The sequence below is a fragment of the Sipha flava genome, unplaced genomic scaffold (assembly GCF_003268045.1).
Source record: "Sipha flava isolate LNK unplaced genomic scaffold, YSA_version1 125_pilon_pilon, whole genome shotgun sequence".
NCBI lineage: Eukaryota > Metazoa > Arthropoda > Insecta > Hemiptera > Aphididae > Sipha > Sipha flava.
Genome location: NW_020271751.1, coordinates 239,712 through 262,226, shown reverse-complemented (window position 1 = coordinate 262,226; position 22,515 = coordinate 239,712). Strand labels below are relative to the sequence as shown.

The following is a 22,515-nucleotide window of genomic DNA, read 5'->3' as shown; positions in this document are numbered from 1 at the left end:
TCCTGTAAGTTATTAATTAGGAAATAATGTAATAGTTATTTTATTGGGTACGTTAGCGTAATACATTTTTAATGAAGCCATATTACTCTAAAATAACTCAAATATAATTTATAACCATTCTGAAAAAATGAAAATGTTTTGATAAATAATTTGTGTATAACGGTTACTGGCGTAAACGTGTAACTGAAAATGGCTCACCAACATTTCTCAAAATGTAGAAAAATGCATAGATATATTATTTATTTCACGAGAACTATCGTCGATAAATTTTGTATCAGAATATTTAAAATATATTGTATTACGATAAAATTATCATAAAAATATTGATTGATTACTTATGAGTCATGTCATAACTTACAAATACCCAGATGGTTTTAACTGATTTAACTATAGTGATTTTTCCTACATTCGATAACAAAAATGTTACTTTTCTCAGTAGACAGTAAATGGTATTCCTTATTTTCATGTTTAAATAAAATTTCTATAGGCTTTCTATAAATATTAATTGGTGTTGTGATTAATGTTCTCAATTTATATAAATTAAAATACATCTATATTCAGTAAAATATGAAACAATTATAATATAACAAAAAAAAAAAAAAATAGTTTAAATATAAAAATAAATAAATAATTTTTAGCCTAGAGTATTATTATATTTGTAATCTACGATCAGTTTTGAATTAAAAATTTATTATCAGGGATTTACGAAGTCAATAAAGTTGCGACGTTATTAACTTTGTATCAACAATCTTTATTGTTTATGGATAATAAATGCTTATTATATTTTTATTCATGGTACTAATTATATATATATATATCCAGCCTGTTAAAAAATACATTTGAAATAGGGTATTTCATAACCAGGAAGCAACATCCAAGGAAGATAATATAGAAACATTAGCTCCCTATCTGGGATGGCACCTGGTTTTATTTATAAAGTTTTGACCGTATGAAATTTCATTGTAAAACTGTGACAGTTCTTATTTATTCAAAATTTAAAAAATGATTTAAAAACTTTATTTAATATTTATCGTATTTGATTTAGTTATAAATGATTCTGAAATTCATTATTTAACGATTTCTTTAGAACTTTATTACTGAAGAAACATGTTAGGGGCGACAGTATTTACGGGCGAAATGTTCTATTTCGGTTTTCGTTGGTTATTTTATTAGTCCAAAGAAAGATAGTTAGAGTTCTACGTAATTTTATATTTTTTGTGGGTTAAAAGGTATAATTTTAATTGTTGAATGAAATAATAATAATGTTTACACGAAAAACTCGGAAAACAAGAAATTCAATTATACAGTTGGATGGTTCTGAATCTTTTTATTACGAAGCTTTTATTTTTATCATTTGTATTTGACAGCATAAACAGAAATAAACCTATTTTCGGTATAGTACTCAGCTCTTTAAATATAATTGGAAAAAGTTCTTTTTTCTGATTATCCTTACCGCAAATTAAAGAAAAACATGTATAACAATTTTAAATGTCTAATTCATCAATACATATTCTAAGTCTACAATTTTAATATAATCATAGAAAAATATATTTTTATGTTTTAACATTAAAAAAAAAATAAAAAAAATATTAAAAATATGAATCAATTAATGTTGGAACATACATTAGCAATCGTTTTATTTTTATTGTTTTCTTATAACTTATGTGTTAAGGAATTATAATAGCATTTAAATCAAAATTAAATTAAACTATAAAGGTTTCATTTGGTAATTACAATTTGAACATTAAAATTACCAAAAAACTTTTGTTAATAAGTTAGGTTCATTGATATATGTACATAGTAATAGTATATAAATATATATTATAAATAATATTGCTTACGGATGGATATAGTAATTCAATTTTATTTTATGCCTTTTTTTATACTATACTATAACTCATGATTCACCAATTGTTATACATAAATACTGAACCTTAATCAAAATACAATAAACTTACCTTATTTAGTAAAAATCAGTGTTCGCACTTATAGTTAAAATAACAAACAACTGGCAGTAGAAACCTATAAAGTTCGTATCCATACAGTTTATTGCACGTAACAAATCCATGAAAGCTTTTTTCATTATTTATTTTTTTATTTTTATTTTTGATTCTCAAAATTGTTGTTTATAGTTAATGTAATACAATTATATAAAAAAGGATGTCATTCTATTTTTTTTTTAAATTTACAAATTATATAATTTTCTTCGACATTATTTTTATAAGATTTTTATAAATTACTATTTTAGAAGTATAAAATCATAAAACGAAAATATAGAACTATTATAAAAATAAAATTACTTTATATTGGGTCATCAATTACAATATAATTGAGTGATAATGAATGTATAAATTATTAAAACAATATTAAATATGTATACATATAGGTACTTATTATAATTTTTCCTACCTAATGAAACTGATAAAATATTTAAATATGATTTGTACTTAAGACCAAAACATTTGTTGAATATGACTCGAGAATTGTAGTACTAAAAAAACATGAAATATGATCTATAAATTATAAATAAAAAAGGTAAATAGTAATTTTTAAATAATATAACTTTATTAAAATTATAAATAAATAAAAAAACCTTATTTTTCTTAATTTTCTATTGTATTTATCTGTGTTTTTCATTCTGTAAAATATTTATATACTCGTATATAGGATAGTTTAATAAATTAAATAAATTATTATTTTTTTAAATGTTATTAATTATACCTTAGAGTTTGTACTGTATAATTATGCATTTGTGAATATTTTTAAGTTTGAATAATGTTCTATTATTGCTTAATAATGTTTTGTACGTGGAAAATTAACATTGTATACGCAGCGATTTGATAAAAGTGGACTTGAAGTAACAAACATAACTACTAAATTTATCATCTGAATAACTATTTTATTTTTTTTTTTGTATCTATTAACTAATAATATGTAAGATATTTTTTTTCATTAGTTATGTACCAACATTTTTTTCTTAAACTTGTCTTAGTTTAGGCTGTATTTTGATCCATTAATTGGATTTGGTAGAATTTCAATTGATTTTTCTATAAATTTTTATGATATATCCTGATAATAACAATATTTGTGCTTGTAATTTTTTAAAAATGTAGCGAAAATTGAAAAATATTTTATGAAAATAAGATAAGAATTTCGCATCTTTGGTGCTTACTGCATCATCAATATTACATACGAGTAATACAAAAATAAAACATATTGTGTTTAATATATCGCAGTGATAATTCATCTAAGCTATCAACGACTATCGGTTTTGATAGCAGAATTATTTTAAGAGATTCAGATTTTAAAAGTTGATTCCAACTCGAAACTTTTCTAAAACTATTTTTAATGCTAAATATGAACTTCTTATCTGATTTAAATTGATCTCTAATTTTTTCTATTATACTACGAATATGACCAGCACAAGTGATATAGATCATTTTCGAGAATAGGTTTGTAAGCAATTCAGCTGGTTTTATCATGTAAGATTCTGCGTCAGTAAAAAATAATAACACGTGATTACGATTTATACGTTTCATTACTACATAATTTTTTTTCAGATAAATTAAACAAAAAAAATGCAGCAACCCTAAAATATGCAAAAATATACACTAAAAACTTTTAGAAAAGCATTCTTTTCGGTATAAAACAGATTTGTAGCTTACTCTGCTTTATTTTAATGTATTGTAAACAGATATGCAAATGCTAGAAGCCTGAAGTTCTGGCGATGATACTATGGATAGTAATTTAAAACACATTATACATAAATGAATATGAACTTCAAATCTTTATCACGGAAAATTATCAAAAAAATTGAATAAAATATTATCATACATTATTTTTGCATAGTCAAATTTAAATTTGAGATTCAATAGATCAGAATCAAAAACTTTTTTGTGTTCAATATAATTCAGGGTGTTTCTTATCTCTGTTTCTTTCACATTTTTTCTAATAAATGCAAATAAATAGTCATGTATAACTCATACGACGGTTACATATCATTAAGTATATTAATTAATTCTTATTTACTTTTGTAATGTAATATTACGAGCAAGATAAATTTACAATTTTTGAGACAAGTAATATAAGTGCGCTTAATAATATGTTTTATTCAATGTATTTTTAAATGTTTAACGGAAATTTTGTTAACATTTAGTGACCAAAATTATTAAATTTAAATGTATTTGTTATACTTAGTAATTATTTATCTATAACTTTTGGCAATATTCCAAGTACCTATTGCTTAAAATGAACATATAAATGTCGCCTACACAATACTCATTTATAAATGGTAATAAGTACTGTACACGACAAATTAAATTATGCACACAATTACTTGATTTATTATTTTTTCAAAGCAAGTACATTCAATACATTAAAATGTATTATAATAGTAAAATAGTTATATTAAAAATTGTAGATTTAAATTAAGTATATGTATTTCAATTATAACAAATAATGAAAATATTTATGTTTGGTGTAAATGCAATGTTTGTTTTTGAATAAATGTAAATATAAAAAAAAAATTGTGTGGAAAAATTAAATGTTTTATCATGAAACTCATTATTATCAAATCTAATACAAACCATGGAACCAATAGCAATAATTGACCAACTGTATTTTGTAAATATATATTTCATTAATCAAAAATATATTAGTACTCTGTCACAGATTTTTTATCTTTCCTTTTTAGCTCTAGGATTTAAGTAATAAATAGATTAATGACGAGTCATATCTCAAACCAACTTATTCATGCAGAACACTAGAATGGAAATTTTATTGTTATAAATAGTTTTGTAAATATTTGAAATCAACGATAAATCATAATTTTCGAAACGACATTTTGAACCACTCTCCTTCAATTATAAACTATATTATACTATAGTATATACAAATATAAGATAAATGCAATTCCTGATAAAAGTGATTCATGTGCAAAGGTTGATATCAAATTATTAAAAATAAAAATAAATGTTGTTGTAACTTAATCAGTTGATAATAAAATTAATTTGAGAATATTATCATGTTTATGAAAACATTATTTTTTATCGACAAAATGTATAGATTGGTTTTCTGAAAACGATTTAATTATATTTATAATTATATTTTCTTTTATGATATTTGATTTCTTCTGGAGGAAAAGCCTTTGTAGTAGATTCATAAAAAAGGTGAAAAATAGAATGTTTTTAATAGTTTTTTCTAATAATAGGTCTAAAAATGAATAAGTTATTTAATTAAGAGTTTTTTTTTTTATTATTATTATTATGGTCAGGTAATGTTTATAATTTACCTTTTCATTTATTTCCTATCAACTAAATGAATGATTATTAAAACTATAACATTTTGGTAAGAATCACTTTTGTGTTTTATGAATATTGGTTTTTAAAATATAAAAGTCCTTAGTCGTATTTCTTTATAGTGGATTGTCAAAGAACACTTGTTCTTTTTCTCCCAGGTGTGAAATTTCGTAGAGGTTTTAAGAGAGGAAGGTTTTGTTACTTAATACTTAAAAAATAAGTTGTTAATTTTTTAATTATTTCTACAGCATAAAAATATATCACAAAAATATAATAGAACATATTCTACTTTTATTATTTTGTTTTTTTTTTTTTCTATAAAGGAATTATTACTATATTTGTTTTTCATTTATATTTAAAATCAATTTATTTAAATCTAAAAATTAGTAACTGATAATTACGTTATGTTTGAAATAGCTAATGGCGTTTACCGTTTATAAAAAAAAATAGTAATTTACATTGTAGTGCAGTAAAATACGTATGAAGAAATTCAATTTATAAATTGACCAAATGGTTTATATTCTCATTTATATTTTAAATATTACGGTAGGATTATATTATAAGTACAATTAAAAATTAATCATCGTTCTTTATTTCAAATAAGCTATACCAGAGGTTCCCAAACTCTCTGATCTATACCATTCATGAAATATTCAACTAACTTATAAAATAAAATATAAATTTTTACTTGTGATGTTCAAATTGCATAACATTTATTTATTTTAAGTTAAACTCTGATATAATTAATTATACATGGTAAATTAAATATTTAATCAAATTAAATTTATTTATTAAATAATATTAAATAATATATATATCATTCACTCTGTGTTATATTAATAATTGATTTACAATGATTTATAATATTGTATAACTATTATGCGTTTTTAATTCAACCAGATAAAAATGCTATGATTCTAACATTTTTTTTTTAATTTCATTAATTTATTTATTTATTCATTATCAATAATACCATTTTTTTTTTTTTTTTTTTTTTAATTTAATCTTAAATAGTATTGATTAAAAATATTAAATTTATATTAAAATTTAAACCATTGGAATATTATAAATTCTAAAAATATTGTATTTCTCTATCTTCTTCAATAAAATAATTGTTTGAGTGAGGTCCCAAATCCAAAATTGGTTGGGTGACTACGCTTCAACTGGTGTTGGATATAAAATATCAAGAACAAAAAGTGGACTGTATTAAATTATAAAACCTTCTTTATAATCAAAATGTGGCAACAACCAACGGATACAACAAAAAAAAAAGAAAAAGACCGAACTCGACAGTAATAATATAATCGCACAACGGATTAAAATAAACTGTGTCTACCTGGTGATGACGGCGTGAATTTATAGCCGGTCGCCACCGGATTAGAAGGCAGGTAGAACGATAGGTTAGTCTAGAATATTTCAGACAATACCTATGATAGATAAGAAGACACCCCGTACCTGTTCGTCTCGAATATTCTAGAAAAGTTGAGATTATTCTCGTCAACTATCGAACTTTACCCAACAATAGTATTGTAATTATTCTCTCTAAAAACTCTAATAAACTCATGAATATACGTTGCATTAAAATTAATTAAATGGTAGTGTCGCAATTAAGTTGATTACAATGGCCAATGTTTTTAGAGTTATCTTATGACAGAGAAGCTGTACTCTTTTTAATAAATTGAACTAGGATTGACTACGAAATCCAGTGAATTATATTTAATGACAGTATTCACATTGTAGACCGGTTTCTATCTAAATATTGGACTTTTGTTACGGTAGTACTGGGTGTCAGATTGTATCTATTGTTTTTGGACTAAGTGAACTAGAAGATTTCAAAACTTTATAATGAAATTATTTGACCGAGTTCCTTATTCATATCAAAAATGACAAATCATGTAGATGTCATGAATGGTGGCATGTGTTCAATGAATATCTTATTTACGAGTATATAAGTAATATAAAAATTATATTTGTATTATTCATATTTAATATAATTTAATTATAAATAGGTTCTGTATTATATATAATAAAAATAATACAATGTATGTATACGCGTTTATATAATTTCTATTTCGCGTTTTCATTTATAAAGTAAGTATATTACTATATTCGAATAAATAATTATAATGAGCTTCAAGGAGCATTAAAAAAAAATAAAAAAATAAAAAAAAGATATAATATAATGCTTAAAATAATTTCCTAATATTTGAACTAAACATACTCTATCCATAACTAGATCGTTAACCGTATATTTATTCATTGCCAATGACCATCAAAAGTAACAATTTTTAATATGTTAATTTTTATTACCTACTAAACCTTTTAACTAGTCTATAAATAAAAAAAATAATTTGCACTATTAATCTTAAGATCGTAGTCAGTATTTTATTTTTATTTTTCAAGTTGTTCAACGAATGAATTACAAAGTTATTACAAAACACAGTAGAATATGTATTTACTTAAAAAATACTGAATAATACATAAATAGTTACTACATTATAATAAAATATAATATTTGTTTCTAGGCAATTTATTTTTAGTTTAAATGTTTAAAAGTTACTATTTAGTTTTTAATACAGTATATTATTTCTGCTTCACTATTTTAAAAACGAAAAAACCGTAAAAAACCGATATTTTTAGTTTTTTTTTTTTTATAAAGATTTTAGTTTTGGTTGAGGTCATTTAAAAATGAAAAATACAGTTTTAGGTTATTTTCGGTCCAATCTCAGTCCCTGATTTAAATATTCACTATAGATATTGTGATTTGTTGTTCAGTGAATAGTATTATCGTAGCTAGTTGAAGTGGTTTCAATAAATTTATAAGTACTTCACATTTGCTCCAATCGTCTTTAAACATTTCTAATTATTTTGTAGTTCTTATACTAAAGCACTCTCTGTTCGATATAATTGCCCCCACAACTGCCTTGTGGAGTATAAGCAAACGGTTCAACGTTTCTAGGGACAAGTTCCATATAGTTGGACAACATTGTAATAGAGTTGACTGTTTTTGGCCCGTCTGTTGTAAATACAATTTTAATGCATTGGATCGCTTAGGTGACTGCCTAAAAGCAGCTACAATTGATGAAGCTATTTTTATGAGATTACTACAAATATTTTTATCAAAACATTTTTTAATAGTTGACTGAATAGTATGTGCTGCACATCTGCTCGAATATAAATTTAATTGGTCTTCTAGATTTCTTACTGCATTTATTTTATTTGATGCTTTCTCATGAGTAATGCCAGAGTCTTATCAGTTATACTCCATCTGTCCAAAAGCTCAATAATTTCATTTTTTAGATTTTCAGATTTATGTAATTCTATAATTTCTTCAATGGTCAATGTTACATTTCAAAACTTTCAATTCATATCAAAATAGTGATTAGTTTATGTATTATAAGAATCTATAGCAAGTGAACTCCAACCATATGTAGTTAAGGCGATACCACTAATATTTTTAAAATAAAGTTTTTCAGTATAATTTAATTTATCTTCTTACAGTTTTCCTAAGCGAGTGCATATTGTTTTTCTACATGGCATATTATAATTTGGCTTGACTAGAATCATAAGATTTTTAAGTTCTTTATTTTCTACAAAAGAAAAATGCAATAAATCACTTATAATAATTTCAAAAATAGTGTTTGTTATAGGATTTTTTCGTTCTTAGGTTAGTGGACTGTCCTTTATGCCTTTTGTGTAGTAAGAACGTTTTAAATGTTTTCCGATTGAACATTTATTGATAATTCTGTAGACGTTGAAGTTGAACGATGTATGATCAGTATACGTTGAAGCAATTTGATCACTTTGATCAGTAGATGATGAAGTGGTTGTAGGATTGAATAAAATGAAGTTCTGTCCACCATCGATATTATCATGTACACTACATATATGTTGACAAAAAATTTGGAAGTAAAAGGAATATAATAATTTTAAAAATGTATGTAATTTGTTTTTTTTTGAATTTTTATTCTATGTACTATATAAATACATAAACAATATTGTTAATAAAATAAAAATGTGAATTTATTGTTTTTTTTTATTTTTTTTATTTTCTAAAATATTAAAAGGGCCCTAAGAATGTTTTAGCACACTGGGCCTTTTTATTCCAGTCCTCCTCTAGTGGCGATATACCATATATCACGATAATGTATAGTAAGATAAAAAAATAAAGATAAATGGCGTAGTTTGTGTAATAGTTGGAAATAATGAAATAGTATAGGTCAGAGGTTCCCAAACTTTTCCTACTCGTGGCGCCCTTTTAAAACTGAAGTTTGCTCATGACACCCTTATTAAAATTTTACGATCATTTTTTTAAATAAAATAGATAAAATAACAAACATGTTTAATTCTTAATAGATAATATGGAAGTATTTATTTTATATAATTATACACTGAAATATTTAATTTTAATTTTATTAGGTAAAGTAAATTAGATTTAGTTTATTTATAGAAAACAATTGCATTAGTAAGATGGATGAGTTTGGACATCACTGCATAGTTTTTCAAATTTTGGGATAAAACTTGATATTGCTACTCTCATTTCCTCCTCCATATTGATTTTTGACTGATATTTGCTTTTTATCACAGCGACCACCGAAAACCCAGCTTCACATGAATATGAAGTAGAAAACAGAATTAAAACACGTAGAGCTATTTCACGTACAAAGGGATATTCATTTTTCATTGAGATCTAAAATTTGGTCAATTCCATATTGGTTAATATTGATTTCGAACTACTGTCGCAAGATAACTCAATTAATCTTTCTTCTTCAGTAGAAATAAATCCTGATGGAACAATGGAGTTAAATGGATCTTGAATCCATGAAAATTTATCTGTGTCTTCATTTTTTTCATTTAAAATTAAATAATAATTTTTTCATTAAAATATTTCTCAAACCATATCACTAGTTGTAATAAGTGATTTTCAAAAATGGATTTCATATCTTGAGAAAACTTAACTTTATTAGAGATCAGAAACTGCTGTAATATAGAAAAAGAATTTTTGCTCGTGCCTTCATTCATTTTTCTTCTCCATAGTTTGAGTTTTTTTATAAAAGCTGTCATTTTATCCATCGAATTCAAAATATTCGTATTAATTCCCTGCAATGAGATGTTCAATGCATTCAGTTTTTCAAAAATATCACACAAGTATGCCAATTTTATTAAAACATTTTCGTCAGAAAATTCATTGGCATATTTGTGTCCTTCTTCTTTAAGGAATTTATAAATTTCTTGCCGTAGTTCAAATGTGCATGATAAAACATTACCACGAGAAAGCCATCGTGTACTGTTGTAGTACAACAAATTTGAGTATTCAGCTCCCATATCGTCACATCATTTTTTGAAAAATCTTGCCTTCAGTTTTTATAAAATTGACTACATTCACTACACATTCTAATAGTTGGTTCAGCACAGAACTCAGATATTTTTCCGCAAGTGCTTCTCTATGGATAATGCAATGAATCCACAGTGCATCAGGGGTTTTGCTTCTAATAAGTGACTGTAATTCTCCTTAACTGCTAGACATGGAACAAGCGCCGTCAGTACAAACACCGAAACATTTAGGCCAATCAAACATATTTTTTGACATAAAATTATTAAGAATATCAAATAAGTCCTGAGCCTTAACGCTTGCTGTAATATTTTTACAAAATAGTAGGTCTTCTACCATGTCATCATCATCTATAAACCTAACATAGCATATCAAATGAGTATCCTTATTAGTATCTGTAGCATCATCCAGCTGCAACCTAAATTCCCTTTCATTGATTTTTTTTATCAGTTGATCAATGAGGTCGTCTGCCATATGGTGAATTTTGTGGCTAACCATATATTGGACAAAAGCACTTTTGAGAGTAATTTCCCAGCAGATTCACCAACCATAATATTTACTATTTCTATAGCAGCCGGTAAGATAAGCTCTTTTGCAATAGTATGGTGCTTCTTAAATTTCGCAATTCTATAAGACACATTATAAGATGCAATCAAAGCATTGGTTGGTATTGATGTATTCTTGAAAAACGTACTTTTTTCCTGTTTTAGTTCTTTTAACTTTCTAATAAAATAATCGCGAGGTTTGCCAATTATATATTTGTGATTTGCTTCTAAATGGAGCTTCAATTTACTCGGCAATATGCATTCTAGTGCCAAAACATTCATACATAATACACATAGTGGTCTCTCTTCACCGTTAATTTCTGTTGATGTAAAACCAAAATCCAAATAACTATCATCATACTTTCGACATTTTCGCTTTTTACTGTTTCACCGCGTCTGGTAGTGGTAAAATGTCTTCATCTTCACATGTACTCGTACGTTTACGATTGTTTAATAAAAATCGATTCATAATTAAACACAGAACAAAGTTACAACTTAAAGAAAATCACAGAACTTAATAAATATATATTCTTAAGGAACTTGAACAAATTATTATTATACCGAGACTGATACCGGAGTGTATAGATAATACGTAAATACTAACGCAGAAACGAATTTCACCAGACACGAACAGTCGTTTATTTTTATCAAATACAATAATTAGTTAGTATAGTAATAATAACTGATTATAGGAATGTAGAATTTTTAATAATCAAGATAATGGTAATCAAAATGACCGTGTTCGCCATCGTAAAATATCGTTGTTTATTTTTACACCAGATAACATAGTCGGCAGTGAGGCGCAGCCGCGGCTATCTTGACAACACACCACGGCGCACAGTTTGGGAAACTCTAGTATAAGTCTTATATAAAAAATTGAATACTCTGATTAGAATTGTATAACCCGAAATATGGATTCTTAAGTCCAAAAATCTAAAATTTGTATTTCAAAATCTGAAATCCAAAATCTGGATTTTTTGATTTTTCAGTTGATCCGGATTTATTTCATATCACTAATAGCAACACAAAAATTTAATCAGTACTTAATTTTATTTAATATTTATTTACTTTTATATATATTATATACTCCATACAGTTTTCTGAATATTACTTAATTAAAACAGCATTTAATTGTTACACAGTAATTAAAATAAAACTAAATTCAACAAATTATGAAAAAATGAAGGCGAGGTACAAGTTTGTTATGTGCATGAGTAGAGTAGTTAATTGCAATCATTATTAAATGAGACACTACGCTGTGGGTAGGCAAAAAATCACATGTGACACGAAAAAGCCTTTGAAACTAAATAAGAATTATACAGTTGTGGAAAACAAGTTGTTCTATATTGATTAAATGCATATAAAAGGTAAATTAGCTACGTGCCTTTGGTCAGCTAAATAAAGTAGAAATATATCAATACGAAAATGTAATCGTAAAATTCGATATCAATGTTTAGTTTGGAGTTGACGAAAGTGAAAAATTTTTTCCTGAACTCTTCGAGTTGACAGGGGACCTTATAGTATTCAAAAATGTTCAACATTTTCAAAATAACCATGTATAATGAAGAATAATTTAAAAAATAAAACTCTATTACATGTTAGATTAATATTTATCATAATTACAATATTTTTACCATAAATTCAAAAAACGTATATATCAAGTTTAAATTATTAGATTATTTTGTAATTGAATAAAATTCTACGGAATTTATTAAAGGTTTCGATTTTTTATTAAATTATAAGATTATTTACTCTATTCTAAAAATTGCCTTTTTTATACATTATTATGTGACTGTATTTATTTATTTTTTATTTATAAAACGGCTAAACTTGTCAGATTGAGTATGAAGAAATTGTAAGATATTTTTGTAGTGAATACACAATTCTATTGATTTCTATTCCCTGGTGCCTTTCAATTCCCAAATATACAGATACACTTTTCTTTAACTTTATTTCTAGAGGACGACTGATATTTATTTATTTTATGTGTTTATTTGGTTAAGAGTTTTTCATGATTTGAATTTTGAACAACCCTTTCAGTTTATTATTTACGTATAACTATTATACTTTTTATCATATTATTTTAGTAACATGAAATATTTTAATAAAATGTCTGAAACCAAATATTTTTTTGGAGTTCTTAAAGCTATCACTTTTTTTCTGAGACTTACAAAAACAATGGTTCTACTCGTACAGTTATGCAACAGAAATACTTTACAATTTTGACAATTATATGAGTTTTAATCTTGTTAAATTATTATATGTTCGTTTCTTTTTGCAGTCTACCATTTATAGCATTAGTGGATTGACTTGCAAAAATTTAATAATTAATATTAATGGATGCTAACTTGATTTAAAAAAATAACTCTTTATGACAACTATTCATTTTAATTTTCAAATCATCTGGTTTGTAATATATAATAACTTATATAAACTAATTTATTAAAATATTATTATTATTATTTTTTTTTTTTTACTTAAAAAAAAAGACAAGAGTTACATATAATAATCAATGGTATTTTAATATATTCAAATCATTAATACAGAAGATTGATAAAAATAAAATTGAGTTTGTTTTATAAAATTATAATTTTTTTTAATAAATAAGTAACGAGTTACCAAAAAAATGTTGATTTTATTACTAAATATATTTAAAAATAATAAATTATAGTGAATTATTTCAAATAAAATAAAATAAAGAATTAAATACAAAAAACATAATAGAAATATTTTCAAAACCTACTTTTCGTTTGTAAAATTATAAAAAGAATAATATTTAAGATCAAATAAGATAAATAGCTACGTATTGTTATGCATTCTGTGAAGTAATGGAAATAATAATTACATTATGATCAATTGTTCATACATGAAAATCACAGTTAAAAAATAAACATATTATTAAACTTTATTTTATGATAAATATAGTAGGGTTATTATTTTCTTTTAATTAATTTTCACACACATTGATCACTTATAATGATTATTTTGTACCTATCTTGTTTGTTAATCCTTATAATCTAATATTCATGTCAACATTCGTCATTTTTAAAATTTTCATGACGACAAAACAATATGATTAACAGTCATGTATAATTATTACAATTTATGTATAATTATTTTACCAGAAATTAAATAGTTGCATGAATCTGAATAAAATAATAATAAATACTCATCATAACTTTATATTTCTAAAAATTATGTTTACTATTGTTATTTTTGAGATAATTAAAGTATAACTTGAAAATAATACTGTTATTTCCATACTATTATAATAGTATGAAATCAACTTATTAATATGCTTTGAGGAGAATTTAAATAATAAAATAATAAAACATTTAATTAAAATGTAATTAATACTTGTAAATTAATGAATAAATAAACAAATAGTTAATTTATAGAAATGAATGATAAAATAAATAAACAAATAAATGCTATGCCTGGAGTATTATTATATTTGCAAAGTACAATCGGTTTCGAAATAAAAATGCATAGTCAGGTATAATAAATTCAATAAATCACGAATATTTCATAATAATACTTTGTGCTTAACATTTATTTATTTGTTTATTTATTGATGTGAACATTTTAAATTAACACTTATTTATAATTCTTATATTTATATAGATAAATAAAAGAATCATAAATAAGTTAAATACAAATATGTTTAAATTGTATATAAAATAATTATAAACTTATTAAATTATATTATATTGGTAAAACAATAGTAAGTATTATTATTTAATCAAGGATTGCAGGTTTATGTAATTCAAAGTTATTAAATCAGGGACAAATTTTAGACCTTAGATTAAGTTTGATGTAACAATTTATTCCAGTAAATATGCATATAACATATTCAATTCAGTATCATTCATGACGAAAAAATAAATATAATATTACACGATTTGATAGATCGCATTTTTTTTCTTGAAAAGCTAATATTAAATCTTTGTAAAAGGAAAGAGGTGTGCTTGATTTTTTTAATTCTGAATATCCAATAAAGCTATAAAAACAAGAAAATATTGAATTATAGAAAGCAAAGAAGGTAGATCTTATAGTTGAAAGGCTAGACTTTAAATGTGTTCAGGGAGATTTTATCGGATATTTTAATTATACTAAATATTAGAAAACATGCATATAATGTGTTTAATTATTCACTATATTTTGATCTATATTTTGAATGGCATATTTTTATTATTTATCATAAGTATCCTGTATTACTTAATTTAACAAAATCAACTTAGTCGTCTAAAAAACTATTAAATATGTTGAATTATATTATATATGTACGACCCCAAGAATATAAAATGCCACTGAATTATATCTACACGTTTTTTTAAAGGTATATCGCCGAAAATATAATATCTTAATAATAATTTGAAATTACCGTTTAAATCGAGCATCATCAAAATAAACAAGATTCACATATTTTATAAACTGATGTTTGGTTTTAATTTAATTATTATTCTTATATCAATAGTAATAAAACAAAAAAAAAAAAATCTTTATAATTTTATAAACACTAACTATATTTTAACAAAACGTTGAAGATATTAAAACAAATAAATACAATATAAATTTTTTTATGGTACTGATTCATATACAAAAAGTAGCGATCGTAATTTTGTAATAATTTAAATTTATTATCACCATTATATTATGCATTAAGATTTTATACTATATTATTTTATATTTGAATTATACTTTTTCATAAGATAAGTCCAATATAAAATGAAAAATATTTATGATTAATTTTATATTAGTAAAAAGTATTTTCGAAAAAGAAAGTACATTATTTTAAGTTCAATAATTTTCTTCGTCCGCTCAGAATGAATCTATGAAATATAATATGACGATAAATAGAACATATAGTATTTTATTATAAAATGACTGATGTGGAAAACGTACGTGACTTTCAGTCATTCATAAAAGCTTATTACAATAATAAAATCTATTGAGTAGAATATTTACGATAGGTATATATGGCCGATAGTATTTCTTTAGGATCCTTAAATTTTGTAATTTTAGAAAAATTTTCTCCAGTTTTAATTTTCTTTGCTTTTCGTTATTTTCAAAATAGATAAACTTTGTATTTTTTTAAAATTTTTATTAAATTTTAGTATGAGAATATATTACTACCAAGTTACGAAGTATTAACTGTTAGCTTATGCTATATTAACTAAACTAAAATCTAAAATCAAAAAAAATATATACATTATATGAGTATACATATAACATACACAGTTTTATGAAAATTAAATACCTAATAAAATAATAGGAAAAATATGTTGTTTAATTTTTAATTTTAAATAACATTATAATTTGTTGGCAAAATTAATTCTCAAAACTAGATGATTAAAAATTTAAATTAATTACTAGTGTTATTAAAAACTAATATATCTTATTTATTTATATATATATTTTAAGTTTATATACATTGTATATCTTATTGTACAAAATAATAATAATAAAACTAGTCTTAACTGTACAAATAATAATTAAATTAATTATTCTATTACAAACATACAGTATAAATTTAATCGATAAGTATCTATGTATATGATATGTTAAATTTAACGTTTTGTTTTATAATTATTAATTGTAATCATCTTATAAAGTTTTTTAGTTATGCTATCCATCAATCTCTCATATATTTAATTTATTCTACATATATTGACAAACATTTAATTTCTTAATAATCATTATCACAAATATAATTGAGCAACAAATTAAAAAAAAAATAAATAAATAACTAGTGAACATTCAAACGACATAAATTACAATATAACATTGTATTTTTAACCGCAATAATTTAAAAATTAATGTTTTTTATTTAACTTAAATATAAAATTAAAAAAAATAAAATAAATATAAAAAATAAACTGTTTCTTGAATTAATAATTTTAAATTTATTTTAATCAAACATATATTTAGTTAGGCAATGTATAACCTATTTATAGTTTCAATATAACTGTTAAAAATAATTACTTTATACCAATTTATAACTTAATATATACGAATATCATTGTATTAGTTTTATTCACTATATTTAATTCAAACAGTTGAAGTATAATTAAAATAAAATTTACCTAGCAGCTAATTTAAAATGTTTTTTTTTTTTTAGCTTGATTGAAATAATAATTTAACTATATGTTATATAGTGTAAAATTTAAATGAAGTAAAAAAAAAAAACAATGATATAATTAAAACATCCCAAAAAAGCCTATATTTTAAAGAAAAGTTTAGGTACTTTTTAATAATATTAAATTGTTATTGAAATTTATTTATTTCAATTGGAGGTCTTATATATAGATAAAATAGATAATACAACTCTTAAAACTTGATAACGTTATAATGTTATTATAAGTAATAATAAGTATATAAAAATATTTGTGCGATTAATGGCTGCACATGTAAAGCCGGCTGAACAAGAGTACATGCGTATGTTGACGGCGGCCAACACGCAACTTGTCGTGTGTGATACTTTCGTCATATTTCGCCGATAAACACAGAGAGATACACAGAACGAGAGAGTGGACTATATGGACAAAAATTAAATTAGGTCGAGGATGAGCGAATGTATCCTTTTCGTAATTAAAAAAAACAACAAGGCCGTTACAGTACTCAAAGTGATAATAATAATAAAAATATTACCAATACAAGTGAACTCTACAAATAAATAATGATCAATCGCTACCAACAAATTAATACAATTAATACAATTATATTACAAAAGGTTTAAAACAACAAAGATATGATAGATATGTAAGACCTGAGACGGTATGTTGATAGTGGTTGGACCGACGTCAAGATTGTTGTCCCCGAGCGACGACGAGTCAACAATTGGCGTTGGTGGAGCAGACGACAAAGGTGTTCCCGTCGGATACGTCACACGTGAAACTGTGACATACCGCGTTTTGCGTCCGGTCGTCGTGCGGAGGTAAATAACACGTGGTTGTGTGAATGAGCATGGCTCGGGTCAAACGAATAGAATCGGATGGGCGACAAAAAAGATAATAAAAATGTCGTACGTGGTGACGAGAAATAAAAAAAATGTGTTCCGATGGATGAATAAAAAAAAAATAACAAAAAAATGACTGCGGGTATTTGGTCACTGGTAGCTATCGCTGTGATAAACCGTCCCCTCTCCGGGGGATAAAAAAGTCGAGGTTTGTATTGGTCACGACGTGCCAAATTTTAATATAATTAACTACTAAAAAATAACAATATCATTATTATCTCTTATATGCATTATAACAAATCATATAACTATGAAATACCTAAGATTTTTCTATGAAAATCGCATAAATGTAAATGTTTGTGTTTATCAAAAAACCTGTACACCTTTCAATATTATATTTAATTTAAGACTATTTAATAAATATTAAGTAATATGTAATTAGAATAGATACATAATTAATGAAATTGATACAATATAGGTCATTACACAAGAAAAACACTATATGATTATATGTTTCATAATAATTCCCAATTTTTGCTTTCCCTGGTATTATTTTAGCTTTGATAGTTAAGACAAATGTATAGCAGTTTGTTCCTAGAGAGTACAATTCAATAAACTCAGGTATAAATTTATAGAAATAATGCATGTGATGAGATTTAATTAAGCTTGTTACTTTCGTATCTAATGTGAACACAATGGTCGGTTTTTACCATTGTATTTATCCCACTGCAATGAAGTGTTTATTTGTCTTATTATTAAACTAGAGCTAGGAAAAAAGCTTTTAATCATGGTAGTGTACATAATGTTATACTTTTTTTTGTATACTTTGTAATTGGTGCAAAAAATATTTTTGAATAATGTAATATAGCAAGATTATATGTATAACATACAATTAATTAATTAAATCAAAATTATTTTGCCACATCAGAACTTTTACACCATTATACAAAAAAAAAAAAAAAATCATCAAATCAGTCGTAACATTGTTTTTGCTAAATTACATTTTTCAAACAACGAATTTCCAAATAATTTATTATTAATTTATTACATGTAATAATATTTATTGACATGATATTTTATGCTTGATTACTAACTGCTGGTTGGAAAAATATCTAATGAGAATTTGTTATCAAAACATTAAAAATATTTAGTGTTTTTTAATAGCTATATTTATTGTATTTATTATTATATTTATATGTAATACACTTATTATACATTAAAATTAATATAAATTGTTTTTAAAACTAAAACAAAAATTATTAATTATTCATCAATTATCAATTGATATCAAAATTACTAAGCAGAATTTTTCTAATGGCTTGTATATATTTCATATGTATTATATTAATATTTAACTGCCTTTTAACAATGTTTGTTAATTTTAGTTTACTTATATTATTCAAGGTAAATCATGTAACATAATTTTATTAATCTAAACGTTAAGCACTTATCAATAATAACTAACAAATGGTTCAATATCACATACTAATTTTATAAGTTAAAATGTACTTATAAAAAATGAAAAATCTCCAGTTAAAGTTTTGGCAAATCATTGCCTTAAGCAAATACGTTGTACTCGTATGCTATGTGTGATATTAACTGTTACTTAGAATGTAAAACCTTTTTGCTAGTGCTCGCCATTACACGTGTAATGAATTACACGGGTACACGTGTTCTTATTTGAAACAGGATTAAGGTCCGTGTAATTAAAAAACACGTGTATCTGTAAATACCCGTTCACCCGCATTGCCCGTGTAGCTAAATACCCGTCGTTATCCGTGTATCTAAATACCCGACATTACTCATGTATTTTATTCTCCATGTTTTTGTATTGTAATAATTTGCGTGTATTAAAAACACGCATATTAATAGATTTAATACACGTGTACTCTAATAACCGTGTATGACTACGACCTCTACTTTTTGCCAACATTATGTTATCTACTATACAATATAATACACTACACATGCTTCAAGCTATGGCTTTTAAAATTCGTTTTTCTTCAATTGTATTTTATATTTTCCCATACTAATTACAATAAAAATTATACGATTTCAAAAATGATTTTAAAATTTTTAACCCAATCACGCAGCCATATTTTACAGTAATATATTCATTACACCGTCACTCACTTATGCTTGGTTGCATCAAATGTTTACACAAATATACACTTGTTTAACTAAAGTTTAAATAAAAACTGTTTCACAAATAATTTTTTAAATTTGATTTGTAGTGAAAAATGTACTTTATCACAAGTTAAATTAGAGGCTAGATATTTATCGCCATGTAAAATTTCGTTATCTTTATTTTACAATCATTATCTCATATTGATAAATATATAATTCTACATTATAATATACAGTGGTCGCCGCTTATAGTGATCATATTCGTTTAAGAGAACTTTGATCACTATAACCGGACATTACTATAAGCAGCGACTCGAAAATACATTTTTTTTTTCACTAGTTAAAAGCGCACTCCTACTAGCCATAATACAGTATACAACTACACACTATACAAACAGTACAGTGAATTAGGGCAATTCAATTATTTTTTTTTACCATTCGATTATTAATTTCACGTCGAAAATTAATATTCAAACCGAATATCGATTTTTAACAACTGATTGATCAGTAACTGATTTTTTTAATATCAGAATAACTGATTAATCGATTTTTTTATTGACTGATTAACCGATTAATTGATTTTTTTTAATTACTGATTAACCTATTAACCCACTTTTTTACAATGGATAAATTGATTCCTCAACTTCTACAAAATTTTCAACAAGATTTGCAGGATGAAATGTTGATGTAGATATCCACTTTTATAATATTATCTCTAATACATTCCGAATCAATGAACTCAGAACATCATATTAACATTTAGCACAGATATGTAATTTAAGTATGTAATCAGGTAATATAATATTACATATATATATATATATATATATATATACAGTGTGATTACGATTCAATGTAACACTAAATATCTCAGGTCGATGGTCTTGTATTAAAGTGAATATTTTAGAGGGCCTAGGGGGTACTTAAATACACATTTATTCATGATTTTCAAATTTTTAATACTTATGATGTGCGCATGCGAAATACAATTTACATTTTTTTAATGGAAACACTACTTTTTTTATATATATATATATAATGATAGATTATTATTTTTTAAACATTTTTTGTCTTATAAGTTTCTTTCTATTTACAAAATTGACCAAGTTAGAATAAATCAAAATTTAAATTTAGGCATAATTCTTGTTTTATGGAATATCAATTTATAACCACTATAAATAATAAAATAAGTCTGAAATAATTATAAATATAATTATATTTATAATATTTATATTTATATATATATATATAAATATCTATATATTAGATATATTATTATATAATCTATATATATTTATATATTTATATTATATAATTATAATTTTTAGTTTACGATATTTTTTTGAATTTCATCAACTGTATTAATTAAATGTATATTTACAAAATAGTTACAATGATAATAGTAATATTTATATTAAATACATTTATCTTATGAATTGTTCAAAATTTTTGCCATAATGTTCTAAACATAATTTAAGTCACCTCAAAAATTCAGTTGAAGGTGCCGCCTTGATTTGGTCCTCACTTAAAATATCACAAGCTGCCTGTATTTTATTTTTTTAAGTCCTAAAGATTGACAGGTGGATCTGCATAAACCACAGTCTTTAAATATTCCCATAAAAAAAAAAAAAAAAATCCAATGGCGTTAATCTGGGGATCGTGCAGATCAAGGAACGACGCTTTAAGTATCAATCCAGCAGTTCGGAAACGTTTGATTTAATTGTCGTGTAACAATAACTGCATTGTGAGCTAGTGCTCCATCTTGCTGGAAAAACATACGTTCTCGTGTTTCTAATGAAACATCTTCCAACAGTCTTGGTAGTTCGTCGATTAAAAAATTAAGATATCTTTATATTAAATTATTATTTGTAAACAGATAAAGTAAATTAAACATTTATCTGGCATTTATTTTATTATTTACAGTGGTTATAAATAGATTAAACACGAATCATGCATAAATTCAAATTTTGACTTACTCTAACTTGGACAATTTTGTAAATAAAAAGAAACTTGTAAGACAAAAAATGTTTAAAAAAAATAATCTATCCGAATATGTAAAAAAAAGTAGTGTTTCCATTTAAAGAAATACGCAAATCATAAGTGTTGAATATTTTAAAATCATTGACGGGAAAAAAAATAATCGTAGTGATGATTAATTCGAAATAATCGAATAGCCTTACACTGAACGGCGCACAGTGGGCCAAATCACTTTTTTAGGTGGACAAAATTTTTTTTAACTTTTCATTTACTTTAAAC

The 22,515-nt window shown here is 24.1% G+C and overlaps 1 protein-coding gene across 2 annotated transcripts in view; it reads left to right on the top strand.

Annotated features, from left to right (window-relative positions):
- Positions 1–22,515, top strand: part of LOC112694229 (neuronal growth regulator 1-like) — a 327,174-nt gene that overhangs the window by 136,911 nt on the left and 167,748 nt on the right. The window lies entirely within an intron of this gene.